We start from the raw sequence: 26,281 nt of genomic DNA, 5'->3' as shown, positions 1-26,281 counted from the left end.
CTTCTCGCGGCCACAGCTCTTGAGATAACTGCAGCCACGGTAGTTGGCGGCGTGTGCGCCGCCGCGATTGGAACATGTAGCGGCGGTGTCCCTAGGCTTCGTGCACTCGCGTGTGAGGCGCGGCTTTGCACACTTTAAACACGCGAGTACGCCGGTACAGTATGCGGCGAAGTGCCCCAGTTTTTGACAGCGGAAACACCTTACAGGCTTCTTGTTTTTCTGCTTGCTGCCCAGCCCGAGCGTTTGGCCCAGGAGGCTGAGATCGCAGCAACTTGTTCTCCTCGTCTTCCCTTCGGGCGTCCAGGCATGTTGGCGTAGCGAGCGAGAGCAGCAGCGAGCAGCAGCGATGTGACCCGCAGTCAGTCAGCAGCAGAATGGCCACCAAATGCATTATTGTAGTTTGTGTTTTGTGTTATTACCAGGCCAGGTAGGATATAAGGTACTATGTGAGGCAGCTTCATCAACACCTGACGAGGTTCAGATGGGGTGTAGAGATTGGGACGTGACCCTCACGGAGGCAGGTGGATTGGGCTACTGGTATACCAGGATACAGAACCGTTCCCCCACATGGACATGTGTGTGTTGGTTGTGGTTACTGGTGGATCGTCAAAAATGGTTCATATTTAAGAAGTTATTTTATTCATGAGAGTTACAGGGACGGGATCGTAGCTGGGGAGGAGTTTGGAGCCCTCTGGAATGTTGTCGCCCACAGTTCTCGGAGCAGCGGGCGCCAGTGGTAGCCTTCCATAAAGACAGAGCGTGCTGGTGCCACTGCAGCCAATCAGAGATAGCGCAAGGTGGTGCAGTGGCGGCGATGGCCGACACAGAACAGCTCTGGCTGCTTGGCCGCGTTCATGGCGGCAGCACACGACACACCATATCATGCAGTGCTAACCTGTGGCTTCCAGAATGGCTGAAGACAATGGCATGCTCACGCTCTGGCCGTTGGACTGCAACAGTGTAACTCTGCACGTAAAGACAAACAGTGACAGAGCAGCTGGGCAGCTAGGTGGCCCAGGCTTGAGCCCAAGGCTCACCAGGAAAGAGGCTGTCAGCGGGAGGTAATCACCCAGCAGGTGTCTCAGCAGTGCGATGGCGCCAACTTGACTGCATGCGGATTTTAACTCAGGCACAGGCCTGCAGCTAATAGAAGCAAAGTTTGGGCGTAGTAGGTAGCTGCTTCATCTTGGACTATGAGTGGTCTACTTTTCGTTCTTACTGGCTGGTGTTGACTGAGCCACTGAGCATACTGTACACACATGGATACTACTTATCACAATCAGGGAACGAGAGTTTAATATTTGGGTGATATATATGTGAGCCAGCTGGGTAATGTTTCGCCTACAGTAGCACTCCCATTCCACAAAACATAACAGGCTGGAGCCGCCAGGCATCATGTTTGGGTGACATTGACTTCATTTGCCCTGGTTTTCTTGTTTAATCAGTTCCGACTGAAGCCCTGCCAGAGCTGTAAGATGTCGCAACTTCTGATTTCGGAGGCACTGGCTAGCAACTTCCATATCGTCATGATACTGAATGAGTATTCTTGCGTTCTGGATACGCTCTCTTGCTCCACAGTGCGTGGACAGCAGGTTGACAGGCCCTTCTCCCCCTATTACGTCGTTCTACTGATCGACAGAGGAATGATTCAGAGCCCCCGGAGATGCTGTGGTGGAATAGCGGCCTCATTATGGGCTCCATTTGGCCGGTTGGTCGAATCGTTCAATATCTAAATTCGCTGGGAATTAGGATGGACAGTGATTCGATGTTGTACAGCATGGTAACGTGAGGGCAGGCATGCTTTTCATCAAAGTTCCAGTCGACCATGTTTGACCATGACAAGGAAAATCGCCGAATTGTGCACCAAGCACATTGTAAATCCTTCACATCTGCACCTGCCACTCCAGAACAAGTACCGGACTCCCTGCTACATTCTGCGTCATTCCACCTCATTGGTTAGACTAGCAGTAGCTGGAGTAGGGAATTACCACCCCGTGCATAGGCTGCCAAAAACGCTACAATGCAAACGACTGCGTTTGGAGGGGTACCATGAACGGCAAGCATGGACTGATATGAATGGTATCGCATTGTGTTCAGCACAGAATATCGTTGGTCCACTACCCCCGATCAGAATCGTCGGCAGCCTGTGGAGAGATTCTATTCTTCCAATGTTTTGGAGAGGTACATCGGTGTTACTCCAGGTGTCATTGTGTGAGGAGCCATCAGGTCACGGCTAGTGGTGATTGAGGGAACTACCATACCAGGGCGATACGTCACGGACATCCTGCGTCCTTGTGACAGTAATGTAGTGTCATTCTTCAACAGGACAATATTCGTCTATACATATTTACGAATTGTCTACATGATGTTGAGGTGGTACTCCCATGGCCAGAAAGATCCCCAGATCTGTTCCCAATATAACATATGTGGAACCAGCGCCAGTATCCAGGATATCAATGACCACTTACAATAGTTGTGGCCCAGCTTACCTCAGGAGAAGATACAACGGTTTTATGACACCCCCCCAACCGAATCAGTGTATGTATCCAAGCAGAGGGGGTGCAATCTCATTCTGATAAGTGAGCTTATAGTGCCGAGTTCTTTGTAAATTTGACTCGATATTGTAATCACTGAAACAACAACAAATACCCTCTCAACCGATGAAGTTTGATTTTTCTCCCTCCATTACTGGATATTCACTTTTTTCTGACAGGAAGTAAATATAACGTACTGCGCATAAATAAGTGACGAAACCCCCTACTTTTGGATTGCACTATTGGCGACAAGTCACTGGAAAAACGGTAACTACCGTGAAATACCTAGGGCTAACGTACAGGGCGACAGCAATGGAAAAAATCACATAAATAAAACTGTAGATAAGAGGATGCCAGGCTGCAATTCGTTAGAAGAAACTTAAGTAAATGTACTTCATCCGTAAAAGAAGAAGCTTACAAAACATTGTTAAGACCGATTCTTGAGTGCTACTCATCAGTCTGAAATCCTTACCAAGTAAGAAAAGTAGAACAGTTGGACAAGATCGAACGAAGAGCGGCGCATTTAGTCGCGAGATCGTTTAGTCGGAGCAAGAGTGATACGGAGCTGCTCGTCAAACTTCAGTGGCAGGCGCTACAAGAGAGGCGTTGTGCATGACGGACAGGTTTGCTAATGAAACCCGAGAGGTAAGAGTGAGGCAACGTATTACCCCCTCTCATACACATCTCACGAAGAGAAAATGAAAGAAATGGGAGCTCATACGGAACTCTACAGGTAATCATCCTTCCCTCGCGCCATGCTCGAATGGTACAAGGAAGGAGGGAAACTATAGCGACACCTGAAGTACCATCCGCCACACAGCCTCAGGTGGCTTGCCTAGTTTAGATATAGATGTACATGAAGATGTGGGTGTAGTAGATGCAGACAACTTTCTGATTGTGGCGACAGAAAGGGCATGTGGCCGCAACGTTACACGACTGACCATTAAAAAAGCTACACCACGTAGATGACGTGCTAGAGACGCGAAATTTAACCGACAGGAAGAAGATGCACTGATATGCAAATGATTAGCTTTTCAAAGCATTCACACAAGGTTGGCGCCGGTGGCGACACCTACAACGTGCCGACATGAGGAAAGTTTCCGACCGATTTCTCATACACAAACAGCAGTTGACCGGCGTTGCCTGGTGAAACGTTGTTGTGATGCCTCGTGTAAGGAGGAGAAATGCGTACCATCACGTTTACGACTTTGATAAAGATCGGATTGTAGCCTATCACGATTGTGGTTTATCGTATCGCGACATTGCTGCTCGCGTTGGTCGAGATACAATGACTGTTAGCAGAACAAGGAATCGGTGGGTTCAAAAGGCTAATACGGAACGCCGTGCTGGATCCCAACGGCCTTATATCACTAGCAGTCGAGATGACAGGCATCTTATCCGCATGGCTGTAACGGATCGTGCAGCCACGTCTCGATCCCTGTGTCAACAGATGGGGACGTTTGCAAGAAAACAACCATCTGCACTAACAGTTCGACGACGTTTGCAGCAGCATGGACTATCAGCTCGGAGACCGTGGCTGCGGTTTCCCTTGACGCTGCATCACAGACAGGAGCGCCTGCGAAGGTGTACTCAACGACGAACCTGGGTGCACGAATGGCAAAACGTCGTTTTTTCGGATGAATACAGGTTCTGTTTACAGCATCATGATGATCGCATCCGTGTTTGGCGACATCGCGGTGAACGCACATTGGAAGCGTGTATTCGTCATCGCCATACTGGCGTATCACCCGGCGTAGTGGTATGGGGTGCCATCGGTTGCACGTCTCGGTCAGCTCTTGTTCGCATTGACGGCACTTTGAACAGTGGACGTTACATTTCAGATGTGTTACGACCCGTGGCGATCCCTGCGAAACCCTACATTTTAGCAGGATAATGCACGACCGCATGTTGCAGGTCCTGTACGGGCCTTTCTGGATACAGAAAATGTTCGACTGCTGCCCTGGCCAGCACATTCTCCAGATCTCTCACCAACTGAAAACGTCTGGTCAATGGTGGCCGAGCAACTGGCTCATCACAATACGCCAGTCACTACTCTTGATGGACTGTGGTATCGTGTTGGAGCTGCATGGACAGCTGTGCCTGTACTCTCAATCCAAGCTCTGACTCAATGCCCAGGCGTATCAAGGCCGTTATTACGGCCAGAGGTGGTTGTTCTGGGTACTGATTTCTCAGGATCTATGCACCCAAATTGCGTAGAAATGTAATCACATGTCAGTTCTAGTATAATATATTTGTCCAATGAATACCCGTTTATAATTTGCATTTTTTCTTGGTGTAGCAATTTTAATGGCCAGTAGTGTAAAACAAAATATTTTGCAAATCGTGAAGTACGAAGCTAGCCACGTGGCCACGGTCACCGTTAGGAAGAATAAAATCTCTTCGATTAACTTCGTCGCCTTTTTCCGATACTGTGAGAAGCAGTCTCGTGTGTGTTTCTGTTTGGATTCCAAGTAGACTGTGAAGTCTTCACAAGAATGAAATACGATGACTGCAATGTTTTCACGGACTGATATTTCCACCGGGAAATGACCAATAAACAGTAGAAATGCGACCCTGGGTTTTTCTTTCTATCCCACTGTTGCGTTCTACTCCAAAGGCGATGTTCTAAATTCTGTCCCCGTAGCCTACATGTCAGACGCAGCTCACCGAGAGCAACAGTGAGCATTGTAATGTGGCTCATTACAGTCACAATCGCACTCTACATGCACACAGCTTTCACCCATTTGTCCCAAAGAATCGGTACTCAGACTAACAAACTAAGCAGGCATTGAGGTTAATTGCTTAGATGGCTTTCCCGTTGTTTATCTGTTATTGATACGACCGTTGTCAGTATTGCAGTTCGCGGAAGTGTTTACAGCTTAAGTTTCTGCTTGCAGCGCTGGGAAAGTGTTGCCAAATACCTAAGGTCGCTTATCTCACATTAAAGACAGTGACGCCAAGGATGAGGCATGGATGTAACCTCTAGAAGCGTCGGGAACGGTTGCAAAGCTTCATGTAGCTGTCATGTAGCTTTCTCGATTGACAACAGTAGCAATCGATAGAGAAGATGCCTCTCTAATGTAAAATGATACATGGTTGGAATACCAAAACTTCAATCTTATGTGTATTTTCTTTATTTACGCCGATAAACCGTCACATGGCCAGTTATCATCGATGGGTGAGTCAAGTTAACAAACAGGAACGCGAGCGAGATACTGTATCTTAGGTCACTGCCACTTCCTTCTGTTGCTACTGTCCAGCTTGCGTTACTGCTCTCAGCCTAGTTGCCGGCCAGGGTGACCGAGCGGTTCTAGGCGCCTCAGTCTGGAACCGCGCGACCGCTACGGTCGCAGGTTCGAATCCTACCTCGGGCATGGATGTGTGTGATGTCCTTAGGTTAGTTAGGTTTAGGTAGTTCTAAATTCTAGGGGACTGATGACCTCAAATGTTAAGTCCCATAGTGCTCAGAGCCATTTGAACCTTTTTTTTCAGCCTAGTTAACCTATTGTCAACAGGCTATATGTCTCCTTCCTCTGTGGCGTCGCCCCTGCATCCGCTTATCCTAGATTTAGAGTTATTTTATTTTTGTGGACGGATGCCTTCCCTGAAGCCATGAAGTCATCTATATCAGTGTTTTTCAAACAGTCGGTCGCGACCCCCAGCGCGATCGTTAAGTCTTGTTCTAGGGGCCGCGGTCGCAGTAGGAAGCAGTTGCGGCATGGCCGATAACATGTTTTGTGTCACACTGAAGTGACAAGGTTTCGTGAAAGCACTTTTTAAAGTCGGTCACGTGCATACGTGGTACTTTCTTGTAGTAACGAATATGAATGTCATTGAAACCTCTCGAACACTTCGAATACGCAAAGACTTACAGCGGTGAGAAGTGACACGATCTCTGTAGAACTCTTCAGACATCTACAGAAAGGAACTAGAGAGGCGAGGGTGATGTACAGAATGTACGAGTTCACTTCTAAGACGTTTATGGGGAGAGGGGAACGACCACATTAACTTCCGGGTGGGAGCGGCGGTACAGGAGCAGCGTCTTGTGCAGTACTGACAACTTAGTTTTCTTGCCGATCATCTGCTGTGGTAAAAATATCACATGGAACTACAACAATCCTTGAAAGCACATTTAAAAGATGCAAATACGATACAAAATGGCTGCAACAATGCACAAATAGCTCCTGTGCAAGGCTTTGCGCCGTGGTTACCAAAATGCATTTCAATGACCGTACTTTGATTGAAACAATAGACCGCTATGATTGGCAGCAGTGAGAGAACGCACGAAGTACAGCAGTTTCTATTGAGCGGATCTAGGACGCATGAGCTCATCTCAGATTGTAATTGACATACTGTATATTCACGTTGTTTCTATTTTCGTTGCTCTGTGACTTGATCGGTATTTCCACAAAATCGTCGTTGTTTGTCACCTGGTTCATTTCTCATTTTTTTCGTGTCGTTAATGGAGATTGCCGAATCACTGTTATTTTGTTCTTTTGATTGTGCTTCATAAATAGCTGAAAAATATCTTCTAAAAAACTATTACATGAATTTGTAATAAAATACACCGAAAATTCTCGAAATTAATTAAGAAGAGATGTTGTTCTCTTTTGAAACTGGCTGAAAGTTAATGAAGCAACCAACCCAGTGCATGTCTGAATGCTAGGTGTTCCGTAATACAAAAACCTAGGCCTAAGAAATGTGAAATTTATTTTTTATTAAATTTACGTAATTCCTTGTTTAACATTAATTCTGAATTGAATAGAACGCAGACTGTTTCATGACAAATACACCGTTTTAACGATGAGTAAACACAAAATCTGAAAACTGTTTTCAGGAACCGATCGACAACTAAATGAAGAAGATCAGTTAAGTAGCTTTGAGAAATTCTAAATAAGACCTACTTCACGAATTTACAATGGGACCTCGCTTAACGAGCATAACTCGATTCTGAGTTTTACCTGCAATGCGAAACACTCAATACGCGACACATATTTTCCTGTAGGAATTTACGTAAATAAAGGATCATACATTCCACTTAAAAAAAAAAATGCCAAAACATTTTATGAAATAGTAACATAATTTATATTACTATACGTCCTGTTTTACAAGAAAGTTGCCTAAAGACATTTGTTTTTACCTACTCTTCAAAATGAGTGCTAAGTACAGAAGACGGCTAGTTGGATGAAACGTCTCTCTCCGTGTTGGCTAATGGACAGCTTTACTGAATTCGTGATGGTTAACGGCAATAAATCTCTGTCAGACTTCATAAATAGCTATTTGAAGGAAATGAATTAACACGAGACTTCAAAGTCTGGAGAGCTTGCACAGAGAATTCGCAACATCGTCGAGGAGGACAGAACAGAGGTAGCGGAGACAACAACCTCAACGCGAGGAGTGACGCTAACACTACAGCTGAATACCGCGTTGTCGCCGGCATTGTCTTTTGTCGGAGCTTCTGCTGTACAAGGCGGAAGGTCATAAACAGCGAGCGACTTAGTGCCGAGCTATTGCAGCTGAAGAGGTCTAGGTATGATAGGTGGTTTTTGAAATGGTTACCGAAGACTAAAAATGTACTGAACAGACTATTTGCGCGAAACATTGTTCGTTAAGGAATTCGTCCTTTTACATAACTACATTGTGTATTGCTAGTTACGCGAATCATTCTTTACTGAAAGTGCTCGTTAAGCGCGGTTTGACTGCACCATGATCATCGTAACAATATATCGATGTAAACATTACGGTATTTATTCTTCCATGCTTTCTGTTATCTCATTGTCATTTCTTTCCCGCGGAGTATAAGCCATAATGTCGAGAGTAAAGTCAGTAACAACAACGGCACGATTCAACGATTATAAGCAAATGCACATCGCTTGATCGGCACAACTGCAGTTTGATGATTAATGATTAATATCTCTCATTTATATTATTTAAAATCATACTTGACACTTACCAGGATATTATTGTTTCAACAGATGTTATTCATAGGACGAAACCAGCGATATCTGTCGCAGGTGCCACTTAGCCAGATAAAAGTAAGCGAGGCTTGTAGAACCTGCACTACAATAAAAATACAATAATTTCACTGAGGAGGCTGTGCCCGTTTAAAAATGATTTGTCAAATTGTCGTTCTATTTTTGAGACAGAAATGATCAAATCATTTTCTAACTGAAGTCTATTTCTCTTCTTAGGTTTTATGTTTAACATTGAAGAGAATGCCAGTTCACATAGGTAGGAAAAGGTGGATATCATTAACAGTTACAAAGCTTCCATTTGCCAGCTATGGATATTCTTCTTTTCTCTTCATCCAGAAGACGTCACTCTTTTGGTAATTAAATTCGATTTCAAGCATGCCAACAGCAACAAAACCTGTAAGGGCTGCCTTCATCCTCGTGCTGAAATTAGCCAGTTTTATTGACATGTCCAATGAAGGATTTAGAATCCACTTATGCCCGTCGTCAGCTTCGGAATTCAGTTCTGGTAACTTAATACACTCCTGGAAATTGAAATAAGAACACCGTGAATTCATTGTCCCAGGACGGGGAAACTTTATTGACACATTCCTGGGGTCAGATACATCACATGATCACACTGACAGAACCACAGGCACATAGACACAGGCAACAGATCATGCACAATGTCGGCACTAGTACAGTGTATATCCACCTTTCGCAGCAATGCAGGCTGCTATTCTCTAATGGAGACGATCGTAGAGATGCTGGATGTAGTCCTGTGGAACGGCTTGCCATGCCATTTCCACCTGGCGCCTCAGTTGGACCAGCGTTCGTGCTGGACGTGCAGACCGCGTGAGACGACGCTTCATCCAGTTCCAAACATGCTCAATGGGGGACAGATCCGGAGATCTTGCTGGACAGGGTAGTTGACTTACACCTTCTAGAGCACGTTGGGTGGCACGGGATACATGCGGACGTGCATTGTCCTGTTGGAACAGCAAGTTCCCTTGCCGGTCTAGGAATGGTAGAACGATGGGTTCGATGACGGTTTGGATGTACCGTGCACTATTCAGTGTCCCCTCGACGATCACCAGTGGTGTACGGCCAGTGTAAGAGATCGCTCCCCACACCATGATGCCGGGTGTTGGCCCTGTGTGCCTCGGTCGTATGCAGTCCTGATTGTGTTGCTCACCTGCACGGCGCCAAACACGCATACGACCATCATTGGCACCAAGGCAGAAGCGACTCTCATCGCTGAAGACGACACGTCTCCATTCGTCCCTCCATTCACGCCTGTCGCGACACCACTGGAGGCGGGCTGCACGATGTTGGGGCGTGAGCGGAAGACGGCCTAACGGTGTGCGGGACCGTAGCCCAGCTTCATGGAGACGGTTGCGAATGGTCGTCGCCGATACCCCAGGAGCAACAGTGTCCCTAATTTGCTGGGAAGTGGCGGTGCGGTCCCCTACGGCACTGCGTAGGATCCTACGGTCTTGGCGTGTAACCGTGCGTCGCTGCGGTCCGGTCCGAGGTCGACGGGCACGTGCACCTGCCGCCGACCACTGGCGACAACATCGATGTACTGTGGAGACCTCACGCCCCACGTGTTGAGCAATTCGGCGGTACGTCCACCCGGCCTCCCGCATGCCCACTATACGCCCTCGCTCAAAGTCCGTCAACTGCACATACGGTTCACGTCCACGCTGTCGCGGCATGCTACCAGTGTTAAAGACTGCGATGGAGCTCCGTATGCCACGGCAAACTGGCTGACACTGACGGTGGCGGTGCACAAATGCTGTGCAGCTAGCGCCATTCGACGGCCAACACCGCGGTTCCTGGTGTGTCCGCTGTGCCGTGCGTGTGATCATTGCTTGTACAGCCCTCTCGCAGTGTCAGGAGCAAGTATGGTGGGTCTGACACACCGGTGTCAATGTGTTCTTTTTTCCATTTCCAGGAGTGTAGTTTCTCTTCCAAATTGTAGTTCAAATGGCTCTGAGCTCTATGGGACTCAACATCTGTGGTCATCAGTCCCCTACAACTTAGAACTACTTAAACCTAACTAAACTAAGGACATCACACACATCCATGCACGAGGCAGGATTCGAACCTGCGACCGTAGCAGTCCCGCGGTTCCGGACTGAGCGCCTAGAACCATCCAAATTGTGCTAGCTCTGTATTATGCAGGGTATGCCAGAACTTACTAGTCTCTTGCCGTTTCTTCGACAATCTTCTGATCCTAAGAGAAAGGCTAAAAAAACATCTTTTGTAAAGACGTTGACCGCAAATGAAGTTTTCCGAGGAATTCTTTGATTTTATCCTTGGCCGTTATAATGTTTTCTTCTCTCCTTTGGAGGCTCTTGTTCAGAATATTTAGGTGGTTAAGAAGATCATCGAGAAATGCTACTTTTAACAGTCAGATAGGTTCACAAAAATAATTCGTATATCCAGATTTAGAATCTTGTAAGAACATTAACAATTCAGCTTTTAGCTACAGAACTTGTGTAAATACTTTTCCTTTACAAAGCCACCTGAGCTCTATCTAATAAGATTTTTATGAAGCGAACCAGTGTCTTTACAAATGATTCTAAATAGTCGAATTTGTAACCTTTTAGTTTTAATAATGTTTACAACTTTGCTCACCTCTTTAAGCCTATGATTTAAATCAGAAAGTAAAACCGTGGCAGCCAGAGCTTGTCGCTGAAGAAAACAGTGTGTTCATGAAACATATGACACTATTGATTTCAATTTCGCATCAATCCTATTTTTATTGGCAGCCATAGCTTTAGCACCATCACTATAAATGGCGAAACGTTTTGTCCAATCAGTTTCGTAGTTGCGAGTGTTTTCTAAAAACGTGTCCTACAAATACTTGCCACTGGTGTTTGCAGAAAGTTCTACGCAAAATAAAATGTCTTCTATGGTACTCTGATCTGCTTCAAAGCGCACAAATATCATACATTGCGCACTGCCTGAAACAACAGTAGATTTATCAAACTGCAAAGCAAAATTTGGGCCCTTCTTTAATTTTTCAACTAATTGTCCTCGAATGTCACAGGCCATATCGTTTATTCTGTATTGTTTGATTAAAACAACAGTTGAGATCGCAATAAAATTTGTTTATTGTGACCGATTTCGGCTTCTGTAAAAGCCATCCTCTGATTTTTTTGGCCCCCTATGGCTGTTGCTGGCAGCTCCTCGGGTTCTCACGTGATACACAGATCGTACACTGTACGCTATACACTGTGCTCTTAACCAAACTAGCCGACGGTTCTAGGCGCTCAGTCCGGAACCGCGCGCCTGTTACGGTCGCAGGTTCGAATCCTGCCTCGGGCACGGATGTGTGTGATGTCCTTAGGTTAGGTAGGTTTAAGTAGTTCTGAGTTCTAGGGGACTGATGACCTCTGTTGTTAAGTCCCATAGTGCTCAGAGCCATTTAATCAAACTATAGCACCAGATCGCTGCGCTCCACGTACAATGTTGTCTACATTTCTATTCTGTACTCTCTGGTATTATCAGAAGGTGGTATCCATTGTAGCTTCTTTGCCTCCTGCTTGTCTAATATAATTTCAACGATGTACAGTTGTTGTTGTTGTGGTCTTCAGTCCTGAGACTGGTTTGATGCAGCTCTCCATGCTACTCTATCCTGTGCAAGCTTTTTCATCTCCCAGTACCTACTGCAACCTAGATCCTTCTGAATCTGCTTAGTGTATTCATCTCTTGGTCTCCCTCTACGATTTTTACCCTCCACGCTGCCCTCCAATACTAAACTGGTGATCCCTTGATGCCTCAGAACATGTCCTACCAACCGATCCCTTCTTCTGGTCAAGTTGTGCCACAAACTTCTCTTCTCCCCAATCCTATTCAATACTTCCTCATTAGTTATGTGATCTACCCATCTAATCCTCAGCATTCTTCTGTAGCACCACATTTCGAAAGCTTCTATTCTCTTCTTGTCCAAACTATTTATCGTCCATGTTTCACTTCCATACATGGCTACACTCCATACAAATACTTTCAGAAATGACTTCCTGACACTTAAATCTATACTCGATGTTAACAAATTTCTCTTCTTCAGAAACGCTTTCCTTGCCATTGCCAGTCTACATTTTATATCCTTTCTACTTCGACCATCATCAGTTATTTTGCTCCCCAAATAGCAAAACTCCTTTACTACTTTAAGTGTCTCATTTCCTAATCTAATTCCCTCAGCATCACCCGACTTAATTAGACTACATTCCATTATCCTTGTTTTGCTTTTGTTGATGTTCATCTTATATCCTCCTTTCAAGACACTGTCCATTCCATTCAACTGCTCTTCCAAGTCCTTTGCTGTCTCTGACAGAATTACAATGTCATCGGCGAACCTCAAAGTTTTTATTTCTTCTCCATGAATTTTAATACCTACTCCGAATTTTTCTTTTGTTTCCTTTACTGCTTGCTCAATATACAGATTGAACAACATCGGGGAGAGGCTACAACCCTGTCTTACTCCCTTCCCAACCACTGCTTCCCTTTCATGTCCCTCGACTCTTGTAACTGCCATCTGGTTTCTGTATAAATTGTAAATAGCCTTTCGCTCCCTGTATTTTACCCCTGCCACCTTTAGAATTTGAAAGAGAGTATTCCAGTCAACATTGTCAAAAGCTTTCTCTAAGTCTACAAATGCTAGAAACGTAGGTTTGCCTTTCCTTAATCTTTCTTCAAAGATAAGTCGTAAGGTCAGTATTGCCTCACGTGTTCCAGTGTTTCTACGGAATCCAAACTGACCTTCCCCGAGGTTGGCTTCTACTAGTTTTTCCATTCGTCTGTAAAGAATTCGTGTTAGTATTTTGCAGCTGTGACTTATTAAACTGATAGTTCGGTAATTTTCACATCTGTCAACACCTGCTTTCTTTGGGATTAGAATTATTATATTCTTCTTGAAGTCTGAGGGTATTTCGCCTGTTTCATACATCTTGCTCACCAGATGGTAGAGGTTTGTCAGGACTGGCTCTCCCAACGCCGTCAGTAGTTCCAATGGAATGTTGTCTACTCCGGGGGCCTTGTTTCGACTCAGGTCTTTCAGTGCTCTGTCAAACTCGTCACGCAGTATCATATCTCCCATTTCATCTTCATCTACATCCTCTTCCATTTCCATGATATTGTCCTCAAGTACATCGCCCTTGTATAGACCCTCTATATACTCCTTCCACCTTTCTGCTTTCCCTTCTTTGCTTAGAACTGGGTTTCCATCTGAGCTCTTGATATTCATGCAAGTCGTTCTCTTATCTCCAAAGGTCTCTTTAATTTTCCTGTAGGCGGTATCTATCTTACCCCTAGTGAGATAGGCCTCTACATCCTTACATTTGTCCTCTAGCCATCCCTGCTTAGCCATTTTGCACTTCCTGTCGATTTCATTTTTGAGACGTTTGTATTCCTTTTTGCCTGCTTCATTTACTGCATTTTTATATTTTCTCCTTTCATCAATTAAATTCAATATTTCTTCTGTTCAGGGCCGCTAGCAAAATGAGATTCCTGGTATCTGGATGCGGCTTCCCTGCTTTCGCGACTCTGTATGCGACTCGGTAGCTGGCTAATAACGATTTCTCGTTCACAGTGGATACTTAAAACAGATAAAACATATTGTTCAATGAAAAAATCAAATAAATAATCAATAACATTATTTTAATCGACAAATAACAAAACTATTTTACTACCTGAATCGTAGTAGTTTGCTGCCGGTTAATGGTTTTCAGCTTCCTTTCGAAGAAATCCAACTGTTTATCAGCTTCCTTGGAAAATTAGTTGAGTGGTGACCCATAAGTTTGAACGGTTTCATACTCTCATGTGAGAATATTTCACCGTAGATTACACGCCATTATTTACGACAGTAGAACTGTATTTCAAATAACTGTCGTCATAAAGTCTATTTTCTTCGACTTTGATTCGCTTCCACCTCTGCCACTTAACACCAGACGTGGAGGGCTGCGCAGATCTTTTGAGAAACTTTCAATTTTGTGCTCGCTCGTAGCGAAGCGCAAGGACACAATAATCACGTCTGCACTCGCTGGCGTACTTGGATAACTGATTGACGCCAGCTGAAACGGGCGCCAAACTGACGGCTGACCTCATCTCGCCACCACGCCTCCGCCTCGGCGAAGAATATATACACTGACGGGAAAAAATCGCAACATCAAGAAAGAGTTGTATGACATAAATGAAAGTTCTTAGGCGTGTATCTACATCTGAAAGATTATGCCCAAATTTCGTGCCTGTAGCGAAAGAATGGCACTAGTAGCAGCGCTATGAGAATGCAAATCAGGTTTTCTTTAAATACACACTATAATGGTCGTGATCGTTAGTTACCTTGTGGTGAGTTGATGTTAGTCAAGAATGCCTTTAAGGTGACAAAGATACCATTATCAACACCTCACTGAGTTGGAACGAGGTTCTATAATACGGCTACGAGAAGTTGTGTGTTCCTTCTGCGATACTGCAGAAAAAGTGGTTTCTATCGAGGTGGAATAGTATCGTGTTCGGCGTATGGCTCTGGCGCAGCATCTGCAGCAGCAATTGGAGCAACAGTTAGTTGGCACCACAGTGACACAAAGAACCGTTACAAATGGGTTACTTCAAGGACAGCTCCGAACGACATGCTCTGTAGCGTGCATTCCGCTGACCCCAAACCACCGCCATTTACGACTTCAGTGGTGTCAAGCGAGAGCTCATTGGAGGGCCGTGTGGAGGTCTGTTGTGTTTTCTGATGAAAGCTGATTCTGCCCCGTTGCCAGTGATGGCCGTGTGTTGGGTAGGAGGAGGCCAGTCGAGGCTCTGCAAACAATCTGCGTGCTAGACACACCGGACCTACACCTACAGTTATTGTCTGGGGTGCGATTTCTTATGACAGCAGGAGCAATTTCGCGGTTATCCCATGCACTCTGATTGCAAATTTATACGTCAGTCTGGTGATACGACCCGTTGTGCTGACATTCACGAACAGCACTTCAGGGGATGTCTTCCAACAGGAGAACGCTCGCCTACATACCGCTGATGTAGTCCAACATGCTCTACATAGTGTCGACATGTTGCCTTCGCCTGCTCGATCAGCAGATCTGTCTCCAATGGAGCACATACGGGATATCATCGGACGAGAAGTCCAGCGTCATCCACGAACAGCATTAACCGTCTCTGTACTGACCGACCAAGTGCAGCATGCATGGAATTCCATCCCACAAACTAGCGTCCGGCATCTGTACAACAGCATTCCACATTTTCAATGGCGTATCTCGCGCTTACATTAGGCTGTGATCTTGCAATGTTAATCACCTAAATGCGTTATCTAGACAAATCTATTCCCGAAATGTCGTTACTCTAAATTCACTGCCCGCAGACTGCTGCGACTATGTTGCACAGTGCACTCGATATCTCCGTCAGTATAGTATCAATAGAAAGAAAATTACAAGATTTTAAACATGGCTGAAACAGCAACTGTTGAAATTCTTCACGATAAAGGATGACAGCCAAAACAGTTGCAGGATAAAGATTTATTAAAGTTCTTGACCAAGGTTTCGATATATATAAATATACCTTCATCAGAAGTAAAAAATCTAAAATTACAATTGTTTTATTAATCTCCATTGCATGATGTAATTTAAGATTTTTTACTTCTGATGAAGGTATATTTATATATACCGAAACTTTGGTCAAGAATTTTAATAAATCTTTATCCTGCAACTGTTTTGGCTGTCATCCTTTATCGTGGAGAAAGAAAATTAAATACGATGCCTTTGAAATCACTGACACAGTTTTATTACGGTTCTGGAGGGTCGCCAGAATTTTTTTTTTATTTGTAAAGGGGTCGTGTATTGAAAAGGGTTCAAAAACACTCATCTATATCAGGAAGCAACTATCCCGAAACCCAGAATCCGGTACCGGTTGCAGGCTGCCTATCTAATGGTTTCCAGAGGCAACAAAAATTAGATTTGCAATATTTCGCGTAATTATTGACAAAGTTTAAAAGTTTAAATCATTGTCATTATCTGCTCATCAAGAGGTATACCCTTATATTAAAAGTTTAACACAGTAAGACAGTTATTACAGTTAGAAACTGTGTGTTTGTGTTGAGGCAGCGTAAATGACGACTCGCAAATATCCGGCTTTTATTCATACAATATCTGATAATGAGGGTGATAAGCGACTTGCAACAAATATTACAAACAACTTGAAGCCTTTACGAAACTGTTTCTCGGTGACACTCCCCACAAAATGATGAAAAGAAGGAAGTTTACCGCTTACTACATTTTCAACGTCCATGCAGGCAGATTTCAGCATCAGACATGATGTTTTAATTTATTACTTCTCTACTGCAGAGTCTATTCCCAACACAGTTAGCACACAGTATCCACACATACCTCAGAAAGTAGCAGCCGCAGGCCGCCCGTCACGAAGGCAGGCCTGAGCTCCCTCGCTCGCTCAGCTCAGCAGACAAACCGTGTTTCTAACCCTGTTAACTCTTAAGGAGAGGTTCACTATCTTTTGGTTCAAAAAATCGATTTTTTTAATTGCATTTGTGGATCCATAAAAGTGTTTAGAATCCACCACTGAAACGGTTTTTACGGAACGGAAATGTTTGTTATTCGCGGTTGAACAAAAAAATGCACGTGCCTGAAATCGGCATTTTTCACGCACCAGTTTTTTTCTTTCAGAGGACGAGTTATTCTACTGGTGTTTGGGAGGAAACACACAAAATTCAAATGAAAGTTTGAACGCGTGTGTTTGGAAGTTAACCCCTAATCACTTGCATTCTGGTGCGAAGACTGTGGAGATTGCGACATTCCTGGCAGTGAGCAGCTTCGACGAAGAGTATTCAGCAATTCTGAAGACCATTACAACGATGGACTTCACCCTGGGACTCTATTCGACTCAGTTCTCCAAGCATTCGGACGACCACCGGATTCAAGAGGCCGAAAACGGCTTGTCGCCGGCCGTACGAGCGGCTCTGGAGCAGCGTAGGATGGTCTAGATCGAGCAGAACACCCTCTATAAGGAAGAGGAAGGACTACTTTATGGACCCGGAACAGCAAATTGAACGTACGTTGCATAATATTGCATTTATATGTAGTCAAAACTTCAAACGCGTTTTTCTCGAAGTGACTTTTTTTATCGCGCGGTATGGTAACTTCAAATCTACTGAACCAACTGGCATGATTCTTTGTTTCCGACGAAGCTAACTAAATTGTGTAGGAGTTGTACCACTTTTATTCCGATCCATCAACTATAAATATTTTTGCTTGGCCGACGAAGTCGAAAAATCGACGAAAAAGCTATTTTTCTTCAAATGGCCGTCATTTTGTTTCCTATGGTCCAAATAACTTAAGTGAGGTACATCTCCTAAAGAATCTTATATACTTCGCTAACGTCAACTCAATTTTGATTTCAGACGAGCCGGCTGACCTGTGACATACCGCGCGTGGAGGTCTACATCAAAATTTTGTTTCGTGCCTACGGCACTTCCGCCATTGCTCTTCGACATTTCCGATTGAAAAATTCCAATTTGTAGAGGAAATACCAATAAAGATTTTGACCAAATTTGACACTGATATCTATAACACATTCCGAGAAAAAAATTCTCAAAAACATTCTTTTTTCGGGCCAAAGATAGTAAACCTACCTTAATGGCGTGTTTATGTACAAACAGGAACTGCATCTTGTCCTGGAATCAGCTATTATGGCGTCTTACTGATTTCTCGTACTACTACGACCGGAAGTCCATAGGCCTACTACTAATTCCTTGCGACTGTACTAATTACAAGAAAACTAAAATCATGCCAAAATGATTGTCGGTTGCGTGAGACACTACATCTTATAGGAAATGACTGCTAAGCAGAAGAGACTAAATGCTACAAACAAGCTGTTATACCATTTATGCCGAGCGTAGATCTTAGCTTACAGTATACTGTAAAGCTCTACGTTTCGTTGTAGTACTAGTAATCAGGAAGACTCCATAATAGCAGATTCCAATAGAGGATGCAATTCTCATTTGTACGTAAATGCCCAGTTACGAATTAACAGGTTTAGAAACGCAGTTCGTCTGCTGAGCTGAGCGAGCTCAGGCCTACCCTCGTGATGTACGCACCGCTGCCTGTCTTTTTCGTGGGCCTCGGTTCAAGAGTATGACGTCATAGAGATTTAGATGCGTGAAAAACTAGCTTCTGCTTAACATTGCGCGCCGTAAAACTTCAACATAAGGTTCAAAATGGCTTTGAGCACTATAGGACTTAACTTCTGAGGTCATCAGTCCCCTAGAACTTAGAACTACTTAAACCTAACTAACCTAAGAACATCACACACATCCATGCCCAAGGCAGGATTCGAACCTGCGACCGTAGCGGTCGCACGGTTCCAGACTGTAGCGCCTAGAACCGCTCGGCCACCTCGGCCGGCTCAACATAAGGCATGATGTTTTAATTTATTACTTCTTTGCCACTACCTCTACTCGTAACACACCTTGTAGATGGTATCTGCATACACTGCTCAGCCAAAACATTGTGACTACCTATTTAATAGCTTGTTTGTCAGTCTTTGGAACGAAATACATCACTCATTCTGCGTATCAAGGATCTGACAGTTTGTTGGTAGCTTTGTGGAGGTATGTGGCATTAGATGTCTACGTAAATGTCACGTAATTCGCGTAAATAACGGGCTGCTGATTTGCGTCCGTAGTGATGCCAACCGATAGCGACCCAGATGGGTTCCACAGGATATACATCAGACGAATTTGGCCGCCGAGGAATCTACGTGAGTTCACTATAATGCTCCTCAAACCACCGTAGCACCGTTCTGGCTCCGAGACATGGACAATTATACTGCTACAAGATGATATCGCCGTCGGGGAAGACATCAAGCATGAAGCGATCCACGTGGTTCCCAGCTCTCATCGTGTCTTGGATTACTACCAAAGGTCCCATACAAGTGCAGGAGAGTGCCTCCCATACCGTGATACAGCTCCTCCCACCAGCCTACGACCGTGGCGCGCTGCACGTTTCAAGCCGCCGTTCATCTGGATGATGGCGTTTGTGGAGACGACCAGTGACCTAGTGTAGCATCCGAAGAGCCGACACGTTTACATTGATCGACGGTCGAATCCAGATGGTTCTGTGCCCACTGTTATCGTCATTCACAGTATCTTTCGGTCAATATGTGAACACACACGTGTGGTCTGCTGCGGAGCTCCATATTCAACAATGTACCATGAACAGTGTGCTGCGAAACACTTGTGCGTGCACCAGCGGTGTGCTCTTTCGGCACAGATGCCACAGATCACCATCTATCCTGCTTTACAGATCAGACAAGCCTCCGAACCGCATGTTCTGTGAAGAGTCGCAGACGTCCGACCATTTAGCGGCTAGTGATACTTTCACCGTCCTTCTGTAGACGCTCACGGCAGCAGCTCTCGAACATTCGACCAGCTTCGCCGTTTTCCAGATACTCGTTCACAGGCTCTGCGTAATAATAAACTGCCCTTTGTCAAAGTTGCTTATCTCAATGGATTTCCCCGTCTGCAGCCCATATCTTCGCTAGGGTGATCCCCCGTCCGTGTCTGCTCCGCTTTTAATCTTTCGTTACGGCATCACGTGCCCGCAACGCCACCGTCGCTGTGGGCAGTGGTCATAATGTTTCGGCTCATCATTGTATATTACTGAATGTAGCTGCAAAATTATATTACTGCACGACTCATAGCTCAGGAGGTATGAAGTCATTAACACTGAGATGCGTGAAAAACTTTCTTTTGTTTAAAATGGAGCGCAAATTCCCCCTAATATATTCCCCCTAATTTATTCATTCTGTGTTTCGTAATGGTAGCACTTAGCAACTTCCAACAAACTTTATGCATAATTTCAAGCCTTTTCTAAACTGTTCTGTCTTAGATGCTTAACGTTAAATATTTAGCACATTAACTTATGTGTAAAGTAATTAGACAATTTAAGCTGTTTCATATGCAGGAAATCGTGTAGTGAATAACTGTTTTATATTGTGTTTCTGAGACGGAAGTGGGGAAGCAGCCCGGCGTTTATCTAGACAGGTGTGAGAAACCACTAAAACCCACACGTACACTAACACCCGCTAACGCGGCATATGGAATCTTTCCTTCTGGTGCGTTATCTGTCTTGTGCAATACGTGCAGATAACTGACGGTTATCGATCTGCACTTACTGCTCTAATGAGACGGATGGCGAACTACTTCCAAAAGAGAGTTATATCGCACCAAGATGTATTTTATAGCTATATCGTTTCCGTTCCCATCAGAAAGTCGCTCGTTACCCTTGAGACCTTTTTAAGACGGTAAGCGCGTGCGTGCCAAGAAAAGTTGCGCTGTGCTAAGGTCTGTTGGCAACAGGCGTACAGCAGCCCGCCAGCTAGCCTAGCGTTTGGCTTACAGCAATTCATGCCACAGGGTTGCAATCATATACATCGAGAATGTAACCTGTCCTTGCCGCTTCTGCTTTTTCTCCATTTTTCTATAATTTGTTGGCAAGAGTAATGTTTAAATCTCCGTTCGGTTATCCTCATTGCGGTTTTGCGCAGGTTTCCTTCGGTAAATGCCAAGTGGTTTCCTAAAAACGGACACTTCCACGTCCTCGGGCAATACGAAGTTGTGACCTCTTCGTCGACGGGTCGTTATACCCTCATCGCCCTTTCTTCCTTTTAAATTCAGCGTTCTGTGAACAAGGTACACAATGAATCGTAGCCAGGCGGGGATCCAAGCGCAGGGAAGGGCAAGATCCTGACCACCACCCCTCCCCCCCCCCCCCAAGAAAATAATTTTAGTAAAGAGCTTCTGTTTTCACATATATCTGTTCCCAAATTTCTCAGTTCACTTTTATAGAATAAAGAAGCATGAAAACTCAGTTTCAAAAAATAGCGAGGTATTCGCGAAATTTTAAGCTATGTTTACCACAGGATATTTTTCAGTTGTTTCAATCGGTGGGCTAGCGCCCTGACCGCTTGCTGAGAACATTCCAGCCAGGAAATGGCACCCATTCAGGGGCTGACCGTATGTGCAGTCAACAAACTCGAGACGGTTCTTGAGTCCATGTGCAGTACCTGTAAATCATCAGAAGTTGAATAAGGAGCGACAGGAAGGGAAACACACACTGCTGAGGGGAAAAAAAAAGAAAGGCAGACTGTCTTGAAAGTAGACGGACGAGTGAAAGAAACAGCATTCATCTCATGTACACATTTGTGTAGCCATAGTCTTCCAACCTCTGTTCACAGTCGTAATGTTAAATTAAATGCTGATAATGGTGAATGCACACATCGATTTTGTATCAGTAGGATACCAGTACCAGTATGAGCCCAGCGAGAAGGAGGATAGACAACTTGCATATCTAATTTTATGATAACATTGTAACTGACAAGCAGTAGGTTATCAGTACCAGTTCTTGGTGCGATAACGATCTTATCTCAAGGTCACTGATAAATATTTTCAGTAACAGTTAAACATTTGCGCTATATATAATGAAGGTCACCCCTCAATTCCCCTCCCCCCTACCCCTCCCCCCAAACCACTGGCAATTGTTCAAGGTCATTCAGGGGAGCCCCTGACCTACCCATGTATCTTAGGCAAGAGGCCTATGTCATGACATTAGTCAATACCAATCACATGACAGAAAATTGGTTGGAAACAGGTGGACAAATTGGACTGTGTTAGAATGGTGGGACTCCCTCCTCCATGACCGATAAGATTCGAGCTGCCCCTTCCCTCATATCACCCTTTATGATTAGTCAATTGTCCAGGCCTCTTCATCCAAGGTCTGTGCATCATGGAGAGAGGTAAAGGTTTGTTATAAGCAAATTATTATTAACAAGAATTTTATAGTGAACTGGTATGGAAATAATAACAATGATATAGCAAGTTAACTAATGACTTATTATTAACAATTTCTTTTGCAGTAAAGTTTTTACTTTAGTTGTTTAGTGTATTTTTGCTTTTATGCTTTTATTTATGAAGCTATTTCTTTCTGATCACATTCACACAGTATTTTTTTAACAGCTATTTTTTCTTGTATATAATAATTTGAAAAACTAATTTTTCGCAACTTCCTTTGTTAGTGTACTTACACAGTAATTTTTTCTTACATACATATATACACTGTTTCCATTTATAAAGCTATTTTTTTCTGAATACATTGCTAATTTTATCAGGTACACTAAAAACTTAAATACAAGATTTCCCATTTTAATTTGTTGTTTTTCATTCGATATACATTATTTAAATTTTCTTTCTTATCATTTTATATTCAATATTTACATTTTAATTGCATCTTTCTGATCATTTTTATCTGTATACAAAATACAGGATGATTCAGCTACCCATACCTATGGGTTTAATGGAACCTGCAGCACCTTCAAATACCATGTGCAAGATTTTCATATCCTCTCGCTCACTGTGTGTGAATTCTGAGTCCTACAAAAAAAGTGAATGGGACCTTTTTGTAGCAAATTTAATGTAGTTAAATTTTTTACTGGGATATGTTCTCGCCGGAGGATGTAGTTTTCGAATTATTAGAAAAAAGTACAAAAGTGACCTTCAAATGCGTTTTTCTTCAATAACTCGAAAACTGTGGCCTCTAGCGAAAACATATGCCAGTAAAAAATTTAATTATATTAAATTTCCTACAAAAAGGTCCTCTTCATTTTTTCTTTAGGACTAATAGTTTGCATGTAGCAAGTTAGAGAATATCAAATTGTCGCATATGGCTATTGAAGGGAATGCAGCTCGCATAAAACCCATAGGTATATGTGGGAAGTATTATGACAGAGCCATTTCCTGGCCATTTTTATCTAATTCATGATCCTAATCCCCGACCCTTGATGAGATAACAACTTAATTAACTGCTTACTAATTGATCTCTTACATAATGTTGCTCTGCCTGTCTCTGGACCATCTCTGTCCCTCACCTCCCTCTCCCCCCTTGTCTTCTGTTTTGCCAGGTCAAAAAGCGTTTGAATATCGGTACCTTTTAGCCAATGGGCCCCTGGGCTCAGGGACTCGGCATGGAATAGCATTAGATTAGATTAAATTTACTTTCATTCCAATTGATCCGTAGTTAGGAGGTCCTCCAGGATGTAGAACATGTCAGAAAAACAACAATACATGACAAATATTTACACCTAAAACAAATGTGCTAGTGTACCATTCCACAGGTCCCAAGTGGAATGATCTTCATTTTTTAATGAACACTATATGAAAGAGTCATTTTACAAATACTAATGCACTGAATCTAAAATAAAAAGGTTTATTTATTTATTTATAAGGTAATAAATGTGCAATACAACTACTACAATACTTATTTACAATGAACAAATTACTGCACTGAAATGGTGCAGAAGTTAGATTGTACTTACACACACACACACACACACACACACACACACACACACACATTTACAATGAACGCATTATTGCACTGAAATTGTGCAGAAGTTATAATATCACACACACAAATCAATTAATTCTACTGAGAAATTCATCAATGGAGTAGAAGGAGTTGGCCACCAATAAATCCTTTAGGCTTCTCTTAAACTGAATTTCATTGCTTGGTAAGCTTTTTATGGCTACTGGCAAGTTATTGAAAATGTGTGTTCCTGAATAACGCACACCTTTTTGTACAAGACTAAGTGACTTTAAATCCTTGTGAAGATTATTCTTATTTCTAGTATTGATTCCATGAATTGAGCTGTTGGTTTGAAAATGTGATATATTTTTAATGATATCTTATGCAACCAAATGCCTGAGTAGCACCAATGCCATTTGTGTTCGGTACTTTGAGCAGTAATAATGATGAATCGCATTCAGAGGCAGTCAGCATTCAGGAAAAATAATAAGAAGACTGCTTTTGAAAGTAAATACTTGTTAACTATATATATATATATATATATATATATATATATATATATATATATATATATATATGTGTGTGTGTGTGTGTGTGTGTGTGTGTGTGTGTGTGCGTGCATATATATTTACGTTATTGTTTTATTATTGTTGTGGAACTGCATGACTCCACACAGCTACCAACAGCAGCAGTGGCAGCTGTAGCATTACAATCTGAGATCCCCGACCTGTCCGCAATTGACCACCAGAAATCACAGCAGCAGCGGCAGTTTTATTTGAGTTGTCCTACCTGCTGGCATACGATTGACCACAGCCATCAGCAGCACCATCGAAACAGCCAATGTGTATTGCTACTAACAGAATGATGCCACTGCTCTTGACTAGTACATACAATTTGACAGCAAGTGGCTTGAAGCGTGCCAATGTGGGGCTAGCGCCAGAGAGCTACTTTGAAGTTGTTATCGACATAGTGAATTTGCAGCGAAGTGGTACTGAAGTGCAATATATGTGGATGGAATTAGACTGCTTATGTGGTATGACTGAGTACACTGAAAAAAAAGACTGATGAGTATAGTTCTCTGCTTACACCAATTAATGTTGGGATTTTAAAAGGTGAATCAGCAGTAGTGATCATGAATCTCGATCTAAGAGATGATTGTGCAGTCATATACATCAAATATTCAAGTGTAGTGCATTTACGTGACGTGTACTGTGCATTAATGATTGTGTCAGACAAACTGTGCCACTGGCAACAATATGTTAGACCAATATTCCATGACTTTATTACATATTTGCAAGTCAGCAAAGAGAAGTCGGACCAGCATATTAATACGTCTGTTCGGCACATGGCGCAAATCTATAAAAGTTTATCCTCTAAGTGTGGATACTTAATATGCTGAGGGGATACCAATGTATGTAACAACCCTGATAGGATTAAATGCAGGTTGAATTCAAGGCATATAAACATGAACTGAATGGCAGTACTGTAAAGAATATGTATGTATATAAGCGAAAAAATAATAAAAATATTATGCTCAAAAATGCTTTTTTAAATTTTTTGAACACGATCAATAAATAAAAAAATCTTACAGACTCAGGGAGAGGATAGTTCATAAATGAGGAAGAACAGCCTTCATTATAAATGAACAGACTCAGGGAGAGGATAGTTCATAAATGAGGAAGAACAGCCTTTATTATAAATGAATATCGGGGTATTAACGCTTTATAACATTTATTATATTAAACTTACAGTTATAAATGATACGTCAAATGAAAGGGCAACTCAAACAGTTTTACCAAGAACCTTATAAATGTTCAATGTGAGCATCATTTGTCAGGTGGCTTGTGGAGTATGGATGTAGATGTAGATGTAGATGTAGAACGGTAAAGGTAACAGGACCGGAAGCACCTCCTCATAAATGATGCTATAAACTCGCACAACACAGTGACCTTTTCAGGATGAAGTTGTACTGGTTGATTTGCGTGTGGATTTTCCGTTGCCCATATTCGACAATTCTGTGTATTGACATATCCTGCCAGATGCAAGTGGACTTCGTCTGTCCACAAAATCTTTCACGGCCACTCATTGTCCATTTCCATGCGAGCAAGAAATTCTAAAGCAAAGGTCTCTCTTGTTGGCAGGTCAACAGGAAGCAACTCGTGCACATGGGTAATTCTGAATGGATAGCAAAGAAGGATGTTTCGTAGGATTTTACGTACCGTGCTCATGGGTAAGTCCAATGTCCAGGCCAATCTCTGTACATTGCACGTTTGCACGCCACCACTCATCTCCTCCTGCATTGCTGTGGTCACTGCTTCCACAGACGTCGAATCAATTCGTTACCTCCCTCTACCAGGTTGCATATCAAAAGAATCCGTCATTTCGAATTTCCGAATCATTTTCTCCAGACCCACGG

The sequence above is a fragment of the Schistocerca serialis genome, chromosome 3 (genome assembly GCF_023864345.2).
Source record: "Schistocerca serialis cubense isolate TAMUIC-IGC-003099 chromosome 3, iqSchSeri2.2, whole genome shotgun sequence".
Lineage (NCBI taxonomy): Eukaryota > Metazoa > Arthropoda > Insecta > Orthoptera > Acrididae > Schistocerca > Schistocerca serialis.
The sequence above is the reverse complement of the archived record's forward strand: the minus strand, read 5'-3'. Positions refer to the sequence as shown.